General features: G+C 33.6%; 1 protein-coding gene across 1 annotated transcript in view; it reads left to right on the plus strand.

The window, feature by feature from the left end:
* The window catches only part of FAM155A (family with sequence similarity 155 member A), a 511,917-nt gene that overhangs the window by 456,333 nt on the left and 43,825 nt on the right, over window positions 1-11,759 (plus strand). The window lies entirely within an intron of this gene.

Genomic DNA, 11,759 nt, shown 5'->3' on the forward strand with positions numbered 1-11,759 from the left:
CATAGCTACATGAGAAAAAAACTTGATTTTTTTTGTTTGGAAACTGAAAAGTTTAGTTTTCCACCTTTTCCTTCATTCTTAGAATCTGCAGATCTACAAAAATGAATGCTTAACAATGATTAGTTTATAATGGCCATACCCTTAATGTCAATTCAAACATTTATTGAAATCAAATAAAGAATGGGACAATTTTTCTCTTTAATTGTTTGATCACTTTTATTTCTTATGGAAATTGTGCACTGTAAAATGAGACACTGTTAAAAAAAACACAAACCTTTTTCTTTGAAAAAAATTATGAAAATCTTTTCATTCAGAGTGAAAGTAAAACGTCTTCAGCAAGAGAGCAGAACAGGAAAACCCAACTAGCTGAGACTCAGTAGTAATGTATAATCTTCTGGAAAAAAAAATGCTTTAATTCTTCTTTGTTCTCTGTTGAAGAATCTTTCCACATTCACATAAAAAGCAGATATGACTTTCTTCCTGAGTACTTATTATAGCTCTCATTCTAAAATTGTACAGTTTTCTTTGGCTAAAAAGATAGGTGCACCTGACACTCTTCATTTATTCCAGCACTCCATTACATGACTGCTTAGTATGAAGGAGCACTCAACTAAACAAAACTTAAGTTCTAATGTCTAACCTCAAGACTTTAAATATACATAACCATTTGAGCACATATCAGAATAAGACACCAATTTAATTCATTTATCTCACAGCAAGTCTGAGTTTGAATATTAAAAGCTATAATTAGCATTTTAATCTGTGAATTTGCTACCAACTTCACTCACTTTTAATTCATTGAGCTTTCTTTTTCAGATCAGAACTCTATGCCCAGTTTTGTTGCAGAGTTATCTTTGGAGCACTGACTTTGTGTGATATTGACTGCATTACCTTCCTGGAGAAGACCTCCCAAACACTAGCTCCACTGAAGTGTGAGCATTTTCCACCCTCTCAGGTTATGCACACAAGCACACTGTTTTTGCAATCACTTGTAGTCAAAATGAGTTTGGTTACAGAAAGAGTTTAATTCATATTTATTGGCAAGTCTGATTAACTGGGACAAAAAGCAGAAAGAGTGTAAAAGTAGCACAGTGAGTAGTCCAAAGGAAAGCAGATAATATGTGACAAGTTCAGAAGAAAAAATATCAAGAAAGGACTGTGTATCTGCATTACACAGGTTTTAATTCCATGTCTAAAGTGTAGTTTGTTTCTCATTTCTTGTGCCTCAAAACAACAGATGTAGGGAAATGGGAAAAAGCTCTGTTAGTCCTAAATTACTTCAGTTCTACTTTTACTGACATTAATTGGTGCACCTGTTTTGTAGACTCTTTGAAGACATGTCAGTGGAATTCTAGTGAAATTGTAACAGTAGAAATCCATATTTAGATGCTGATAGATCCTTATGATCTAGAGAGCTGTAAAATAGCAGATTCAGTGTCCTAGTATAAAGCAGGCAGATCAATTAGACATACCATTTTCAAAAGCAACTTCAAAGGCATGTTCATCTGCTCTTCCAAACCAAAAAAGCGGGGAGGAATGGAAGGAAGAGTTCATTCCTAGTAGCCTGCATTATTAACTATTATCTTCTTTAACTGCCTATTGGATAACAAATACTCTGCTATGTAGAAGCTTGTTCTTATTTTGTGCCACCAGGCTGAAATACCTCAAATAATTGATTGAATTTTCTCATTTTGATGATGGCAGAAGCAAATTAATCTAGTCTCACTTAATTGGAGACTCATTCACTTACTCGTGCAAAGCTGTCAGACAAGTAGTGTAGATGGAGCTTTTTAAGGATTTTCTGCCTGTAAAATGGAATGAGTGAAAAAAAAAGGTAATTTTAGTAAGTTATTTAATGTTGCAAAATAATAAAAAAAGAACTGTCACAGGCTCAGTCTTGTTATATTTTAATTCACAGTTGAAATGAGCCTAGACTGTCTTATTTATACCAATCTACCTCCTCCACTTCATTTCTGAGCTGAGTGGTTTAGGAAAACAAGACACAAGTCTAATCGACCACAGATGTTGGGGAAAAAAGCAAGTATATAAGCAGAAAGTAAACACATTGATCAGTTAAGTTTCCCTACAGCTATGTGGAGCTGGTGTTTTCAAGTTTCTGTCTGCAAATAACAATTTAACATGCAGGATAGCACGCTGGGAGCTACTCCAGCCAATGTGATATAGGATACTGCACTTAAAGAAATCTCTTCAAAGTTTTCTTGAGTCTCTGGCACCCAGTAGGATATACTTTGGAAGTCTGAAATCTGATGTATTCGTTAGTGACTCATTCTGTCTTTTATGTTACCATCATGACCAGCTTTTCTAACTGCAATATAGAATTTACCATTGCTACTGAAAGGCAATAAATGTGTTTTAATGGTGCTTGGTAAAGTACAGCATGGCTAGGTGGGATCAAATAACCATTTAGTTTAGCATTCAGAAGTGACCATTAGCACATGCCCAGAAATTTGTCAGAAAAGGGAGAGAATAAGCAATTCCTGCTAATTGGTAATACACTCTCCAATTATTTTTAAGTCAGAAACATTCTGGAACAGGAATAGAAGGACTGAGAGAGTGTTGATTCAGGTTGTGCTTGTGTTTTCCATTATTTTTTTCTAGATTATGTAGAATTCACATCTAATGACAACAGTGGGAGATTATAGAATGCCAGTGTCATTTAGCATTTGAAATATGTTTTATACAGGAATCCATATCTTGATTATAACATGAAATTCAATACCTGTCTGCTATGACATTAAGAAAGAAATGAAAAGTTCTGAAAGGAGTCAGATAGGCCTTGTTTGAATAATCAGAGCTCACCTCAAAACTGTTTTGAAAGAGAATGAAAAAGAGTATAACTGAAACATTAAATTTTCAGCAAACTCTTCCTGGTTTTCATACTGTGTACAAATGTATAGTATAAATAACAAATGAACAAAGTGACTGAGAAGAAAAAAGGCAAGTCAGAAATTTATTATAGCATTGCCAAAACTTCTGTCACACAACATGGGATGTAACCAGCAGTAAAATAAATTTTATTTCATCAGAATTTAATTTATTGATATTTCTGGTGAAATCATTTTAGAATATCTAATCCAATGGAAAACTCTCAGGGGAGAAATAAGCAAGAAAATAATGTGCTGAAAAGCTGCATAGACATTACTGCTAACATGTTTCCACAATTATTTAATAGAATTCAAAAAATACAATATCTTATACTGAACTGTTAACTTTTACTTTTTATTGTGTAATCACTAAAAACTGAGGGTAAGAGTGAGTGGGAGAGAAATGCTCTTTTAAAGTAATACACAGAATGAAGAATCAATGAATTGAGCTTCTTGTATTTTTATCTGCAATAGATGTTACAATAGTTACAATTTCAGCATTTTTTAGTTGCTTGATATTTGTCCGGGATGTTCTGTATGGCTCTAATTCACTAAGCTTTGAAAATATGTGTTATTACTTGTCCTTTTATTAATATAACTAGAAATGGAAAGAAAAGCACAGTTCCTCGGTATCCCTCAGTAAAAAGTCAAGGAAGAAAGGAAGGAAAGAAGAAAAGAAAGGGCACAGATCAGAATTACGGGTATAAGATCTCCAGGCTTTTCAACTCACAGTCAATGTAAAATTCAGCACACTGAATGCATTTTTATTTTGGAAGATTTGTTTCAGTTTACTTTCAGTTGAATAAAAATAAATTTATGGAAAAACACAGTGCACCATTTGCAAAAATGGAAAAATTGGAGTGTGGAGTGTATGTACTACATTGCTGTTAAAAATGATCATGTTGGAGATTCCTGAAATGCTTGCACTTATCACAAGTAATATTATTTTCTTTGAAGTTATTTGAAACAAGCATTTCAAATGACAGATTTTGAATATTTCTTTAAAAATATTGTCTTCTTTTTCTCAGTTTTTTACTTCCAGTAGGGCAATAAGATGGTACGTTATGTATAGATTTATTTTAATTTTCACAGAAAACAGAAGGAAAAAATCCCTGCTGTAGACAGAGACAATGCAGAATAAAGATGTTATAACACCATTCAATTTAGAATCATTTTAAATCAGAAGTAACATTAATGGCTTTTCACATTGTAACAGAAGTCCGAACATTTTCCTTTCTGACGTGTTCTTCAATTCAAGATTCCCTTATTCCAATGTGCTATACAAGCCTCTAAATAGAATCACATAATTTCTTCCAATCTGGTTAAAAGATAGAAACCAAAAATTAGGTCCTATTAATCATAGCATCGTAGAATGATTTGTGTTGGAAGAGTCAGATGACGATCATCCAGTTTCACCCTCCTGTCATGAGCAGAGACACCTCTCATCATTTGTTCAAACCAACCTTCCAGGGATGGGACACCCAAAACTCCTCTGGCAAACTGTGCCTCAGTAATCTCACATTACAGAATTTCTTCCTCATATTTAATCTAAATCTCTTTTATTTTATAGTTATTGCCCTTCTCTTATAATTATACTCTCTGAAACTGCTTCTCCTGTAGGAGCTCTTTAGGTGACATTTTAAATAGCAGCTAAAATTCTAAATATTTTTTTTAGGCTGCTTAATGTACAGCTATATTTATTGGCACTTACTGAATTGTTCTTCAAGACAAATACTTACACATATGGTTGTCATACAGCTCAGTGATAGTTACTGAACTAGGATGCCTTGTTTTACTTGGTAGCAGCTTTCTCTAAACATTTTGCTTTACTGCAACAGTCTAAAATTTACATTTGTGGCTTCAAAAGTAATGCCTCTGATTTATTTCCATTCAAACTACAACAAATAGATGAAGAACACAATAAAACTATTTGATAGAGCAAATTCTCTCCTACAAAACACTTTTTGTCACCACCATTAATCATGTATTTTCACCAGCAATGCACTTGTAAAAAACTGCATGATTGTCCAGAATAGGGCTCACATGTCACTGAAACCACTGCTGAAACTCAGTACCCATTTCTTCACTGTGCTTACATCCATTGTTTAGTCTTCACAAATGTTCAGCAAACATCAGTGAGAGTCAATGAGCGTAATTTTTCATGCATGAGGGAATCCAGTGATACACTTTAGCTTCATATGCACTTCCATGTCAGACACCAGTTTGTCCGACTGTCCCTTTGCTGCCATCTGACACAGAAACAACAGGTAATGGAATTTTGTCAGGAAGGTTCAGACTCTATTGTCATACCACCAGTACTCACCTATGACTTTCTAGTAACATAATTAAGAGGCATTACCTGCAGAGAAGCTCATTGTTGATATCTCCTCCACAGTGTATACTGCCCTCTATAGCCAACTGAAGGTAATTTTCAGGGTTGCTAATCCCGTACAATGTTGGTGGTCTGCAACAGGTATGGTGAATCTTTCCTTGAAGATACTTTTCTGTCTCTGTTGTGTTTAGAGAGAGCTTACACTACCTAGGTTGGCCTAGAGACTTCAGCTAGTTCCTTCACAAATAACTGACATAAACTTCTCTAAAATAATCTGAGTGGTGGCAGATTTTTGTCACACATTGAGTGTCCTACCTTGCAGTTATGTGTAACAGAAAACAAATATGAAATCTATTAACTTGGTTCACAGCATGTTAATTCATAGTTTTCACATAAAATTCCTTTTGCACTGAAAAGTATTCATGAATGGTCATGAAGCTTTATAGTCTTAAATTTTACAATAGAGGAATGGTGAAAAATGATATAAACCCTTACTTTTTGCAGCAGGTCAACTTAAGCTATTTTAACAGTCTAAGAATGGATGAACTTAGTATTAATTGTACCTATGTATACCAAAATAAAGTGACAATAGAGGGTAAGGACATTTAATTATGCAAATCATGTAAAAGATCCTTAGAAGAGACAGCAAAACATCCTCTAGTCTACTTACCTGCTCTAACTCCTGCACAATAACGTGTTGTGTACTAATGTGGCAGAGCACAGCTATTGACAGCTATATTCATTTCCTGCTGTGGGTGTTGTGAGTCCAGTGTCAGCTGGGACTCTGGCAGGGCCTTATAATAACCTCTGCACCTGGGCTTTAACCAAGAATCTGGAGAACATTTCAGCAGGTCTTTCTCCCTGTCTGGTGTGTTAATTAACCTTTGTTCTATGACAGGGTGCTTCTACTGTTTAGCATTATTTTAAACTTAAGAAGAATAAAAGTGCGACCATTGAAGAGAGGCTAGAGACTGCCAAAGATGTGTTTAAGTTCTATAAAAACCCGAGGAAGAACTCTTATAATAAAAGCTCTGTCAGTATGGCTTTATCACCACAATCTGTCACTGCATCTGGCATAAGATAAAGGTGAGCTTTTGCAAAGCACTTTCATTTTCATCTGAAAATAATTGTATTTGTCACAAAACAAGCTTGAATGAATTTGAAATCCATCAGGCTCTCACTAGTGCAATTAATATTTCTGAAAAGTGAACAGAAAAAGCCAAAGATGCTGCAACACTTAATTCCCTCTCTAGTTTGCCAGTATGTTTCCAGATATTTTTCATGCATGTACCATAGAAACAAACTGAGTAAGTATACATCAACTCAGGGACTTACCTGTGTTATTTCATATAAGTATTCCGAGTATAATGTTATGCAGTGAGTATACTATAAATAATAAAACAAAATGTAATAAAAATTGTAGTTCATTTTTAATAATTATTTGAAAGGAAAATAAGTGGTATGTTTAATTGCAGGTTTAGAAACTATGATGTTTTGCAAATCACTGTGAAAGTATAAGCCAATATAAGAAGATATTATAAAAGATAAGTTTTTCGTGCATGAGAAATGTCACAGAAAATAGGCTAATAGATTTGGATGAAAATATACATTATAGTGCTAACTAGAAGCGTTGTAGAAAATCTTCTGTTTTATTGACACTAAAAACTTTGAAAGAAAACATTAATCTTGTTACAATTATCTTGCAGCACCAGGCACAGTGACAATATTTAGGTTGAAAAGATCTTTTATGGTGGGAGAGAGAACACCTCATTTTTGGCAATTAAGTAGTTTCTACGTTAAGAACTGAGTCTTATGCACTGCACATGGGAAAGAAGGGGGACATAATCCTGCAGAAGAAATCCTACCTTAGGAGTTTTCCACCTGTTACAGTTTCTCTTTCTGTTGAATACAATGGGAACACAAAGATTACACATCTAGTTTTGGCACTTCAGCAATTGAAATTAGATGAATGTGGATTAATTTTTACATTTCAAAGTTATGTGTAAAACAGCATTGAAAGGCCTTGGTCTTCACATTTGTGAGGAACAGAAGGCTTTTTATTGTAAGATTCATTCCAAGTAATACAAATAACAATCTATTTTCTACTTGGCTCCATGCAGGGAAAAAAAAAAATACAGTAAAAGTATTGTCAGACCTGTTTAGGTATTCATGTTTGTATTGACACATGAAGAAAACTCTTCAAGAAAACATTTGTCCTGCATATACACAGATCAGAAAAAATATTCTTCTGAATGATACATGAGAAAATTAACAGGACAAACAGTGAGTTAAGTGAATTAATATGAAGTCTAAAAGCATAATATCTTTTTTGAGGACCAACAGAGAAATTTCAGAAATATATACATATTTTCAAAGCAATTATTTATTAGTTTCAGTAAATACAATAAGTTATTTAAATTGTGAAAGAAGAATGAGAGAAAAGAAATATTAGACTGTATGTAGTTCCAGAAGAAAATTCTTAATAGTTATGCGTTTATGTTGGAGACATATTGTGACATTAAAGTTCTCCGTAACCCAGATATGAGCTAAGGTTGGACTAGATAATCTTAGTGGACTTTTCCAACCTTTATGATTCTGTGATTCTCTGATTCTAAGGGATCTGAAACATTCTATATTATAGTAATATATCAACAATTGCATAGTTAAAGTACTCAAGGTAAAGAAACAACAGAGCATGGAGGAGATCACACATGGTATTTCTACCTGAGACTTTATTATCCTTTAGTTGCTGTTTCTTTTCTGAAAATCGCCTATTTTTTTTCATTATTCATTGGTATAGGTAAGAGGAGGCATATGACCAAAATGTGTTGCTTTTAAATCTGATTTTCTCTTAAGTCTGGAGAGATCAGTGGCTGATATAGTAAAACCGATTTAGACTTGAGCTTGTAAAATTTTAAACTTAATTTCTGACTGTTTAATGTTAGTGAAATGCAAGGAGTTGGTTGCCACTTCGCTTTCACTTAAAACAAAAAAACTTAGGATTAGGTTTTATACTTGGGTAAATAACCACTTCTCTAAAACATAGAGTATCTAAGGTCAGTTGAATCTTCTCACAAACTTGTACTTGGTTTTTATCTAACTTTTACTATCATTGGCAAAGAAAAAATGAATACTATTTTATTTGTCTTTCTATAAAATACCTTGAGTGAATTGTTGCTAAGAAACAATCCAGCTAGCTAGCTATCTTTGCATGTACTCTGACTGAAAGAAGGAATTTGGTTGATTGGTTAGTTGATTGGTTGTTTTTCTCCTTCTGATGTTCTTGAGATCTGAGATAATTGTTTAAGCAGTTGGGCATGGATAAAGGTTTACTTGTCACTAAATCTGCAACTGCCTTCTCTGGTTTGGGTCAAAAAGATCATGTCTTTGTATTGAGGTCCCCCAGGCATTTCAATACCCTTGAGCTATTTTGTTTCTCAATTATTGTATCTTGAGTCACTGACATTGAGCTCCCCAAGCTCACTTTGAAAAGAATCAAGATGATTTCCTGAATAAGCTTGAGTTTTCATACCAATGGAGAAATTCTGTCTTATATATAGATGCATAGAAAGATGAAGAAGGAGATTCTCCTTAGGTAAATTAATCTGAATAGAATAAGGTAAAGAACTCCCGTATCTCAAATTATTAGGCACTTCTCCATATGCACATTAAGATAACAGCCTACTACGTCACTGCAAAATTTTACATCATTTTTGTATCTGGATTAATTTCTTTCTGTTATTATTTTTGTTTAGTTCTTTGTTTTATAAAAATAGAATTAGCACTCATGAGATTGAATGAAAATTGCCTTTACGAAGATACGTGGGTGTGCTTCATGTGTTACCGTTAAAAGCAGTACAATTAATGCTTACCAGGCTCTTAAGGCAGCATATTGGGAATGTAGGACCAAAGCTAAGCTTACTGCAGTGAGTATCTGCTATTACCAGTAATTTTGTAGGGCCTAGTGAAACACTGTATCAGTTGCTTACTTTTTTTCTTTTATATATATATATAAAAGAAAAAATATATATATATATATTATGGTAAGCTCCTTGGCGAGGGGTTTTCTGCTCTCTCTGTATTTAATTCTGCAGGATTTATCAAACTGAGGTTCCAGACATTTAGAGCCTCCAAAAGAATGATGGCTGTTAGAAATAATCTGTCAACTGAAACGTCACTGCAGAATATATAGCACTGTATTTACTGATTATTTTTTTTCACCCTTCTCCTGAAGTGAGGAGAGCAGACTGAGTTGATCCTGTCACAAAGAGAGAGAGGAAGCTGACACAAAATAAAGTGGTGGGCTTTGGCTATCCTTCAGGGAATGGGAAAGGTTTGGGTTGAGTCCATGTCTTCCTGGCTATGTCTTAATTCTAAACTTTGGTTGCCTTCTGAGTGCTGCAGCTTTCTCCCTGATGTAGTAAGCCTGTATTTTCACATCTTTGTTTTGGCCAAGTAGTCAATGGGACGTGTATTTTGTAACTAATATATCTAGTATATATATTAATAAGCAGTTCTATAAACAGCAAATAAAGTGATATATCACAGTACTCAGGAATTTCAGGTTTTATTGTCTTATGTTCTTGTTCAAAAAACAACAGGAATTAAAATTTCTTCAGGGCAAATTTTAAGGTGCATTAGAGAAATGTCAGAATCAAATCCAAAATATTGGGAGTGTGAATTTTCAGTCAGTGTGAACTCTAATATATAACCAGTAATCTGTGAACCATAGTAGAAGATGTTAAAATTGAGAGCCAAACGATAGCACTGGTCACTTGACACTTGACAGCAGGGAATTTGTTTTTGTTTGTTTGTTTGTTTGTTTTGTTTGGTTTTTTTTTTTACTATTGTGTTAAAAGCTAACGTATTTATTATGTTTCTTTATCAAATCACAGATTTTAGCTGACATGAAATGTTTTAATGTTCTGTTTTCTTAAACTAGTTAAAAGCAGAATCCATATAAAATTTAACCTCATGTTAGATATTAAACATATTAAACATTAAGGAGATTTAAATAAATCCATGTAATAGCTAAGCTTAGTTCATATTTTATAGATGATATCTTCTAATTTTCTTTTCCCATGTTGAACGAATTGTTGAACAGATCTTCAATTAGAAGTGCTTCTGGAATTGAGCCAGAATATTTTGCTAGAATCAATTTAAAGAAAGAGATCTGACATATTGAAATAAATAAAATGATTTTCCCAAGGGTAATATGTTAGTTTTGTCTTAAGTTTTACCAAAGGCATGAAGTGTCATTAATGGAAGGTTGAATTCTCACTGAAATATACAGATCACCTTTGCAAAAACAGAGCAATAAGTTTTTATTGTTACTATTAGGATTCTTTTCTTAAATAGAGTAGTTCAGAAAAAGCAATAGCATGAAAGTTTATGAAATTTAAGTCAGTAGGAGGTATTTTTCTCTGATTATTTTCTAGTTTTACTCAGAATTGCTGACAGAATATTGAACAAAATACTGATATTTGATCAACTATAATTTATCAGTGAAATTTTTCCTTTTTTTTTTTTAATTCTTGAATTGTTGCAATATCAAAAACTTGGCATACAGTTGTTACCAATACAGGTTACAGCTGTATAACTTGTAGGCTAGCTGCTGCAGAAAAGGGCAGTTGTCCATCCACTCTCCATGTTAGTTGCAAATTTCCCCCTCACAATTAAGTGTTAGAGCTGAATAGGAATTTGATTGAACAACTAGTGAACTAATTCAGACTTAAGTGGTATAAAGTTTTTTGTTGTTTTTGTCTTTGGTTGTTGTTGATCACCATTACTTTCTCCTAGCTTACCTCTCTGAACTGACTTACTGAAGCATCACTCATTGCATTGGATTGTGAGTAGCTAGTCAGCAGATTAACTTAGCTACTTAACGTTAAGAGAGTGCAAAATCTATCAGCATTTTATAAACTTTTCTATATGGCAGATTGCTCATCATATTGCTGCAAGTTCTGCTTCTGTCTCAGGACTGCATCTGGCGTAGACCCTATACAAATGTACATATACATTATGCCACACCATATATTAATTCATTTAGTCTCATTATGCAAATATGACATACAGACAGAAAAGAAGCAAGCGTACCTAGAGACGGAGTATTTTAAAGAAAGTGTTAACTTCTGATTAGCTTATCTTTTCATTCAAGGGATTTTGTCTGGCAGCTACCTTATGCAAGGCTGAGTTGACCCTATAACACTTTAAACTTCATTTTTCTAGAAAGGCAGGATTGAGCATCCCAGAAAGTTCGACCAATAAAAAAAATAGAAACAAAAAGGTTTCTGGGCCCTCATGAGGCATAGGAGTGAAGTAGAGTTGGAGTTAATGAGTCATTAAGCCTTCCTTGGGTGACTTGGGTGCTCAAAGAAACAATTTTATCTAGAAATTTTTTTATTGGCTTACAGAATTCTTATGAGACCATTTTCTTTAAACAAACAAACAAACAAAAAAAAAAGATGAAAAATTCTAAACATGAGAAACAAACAATACAAATTAATCTGAAAAATACAAATAAATCTAAAACAAGTTACATA

Source organism: Meleagris gallopavo, chromosome 1 (assembly GCF_000146605.3).
Source record: "Meleagris gallopavo isolate NT-WF06-2002-E0010 breed Aviagen turkey brand Nicholas breeding stock chromosome 1, Turkey_5.1, whole genome shotgun sequence".
Classification (NCBI taxonomy): Eukaryota; Metazoa; Chordata; class Aves; order Galliformes; family Phasianidae; genus Meleagris; species Meleagris gallopavo.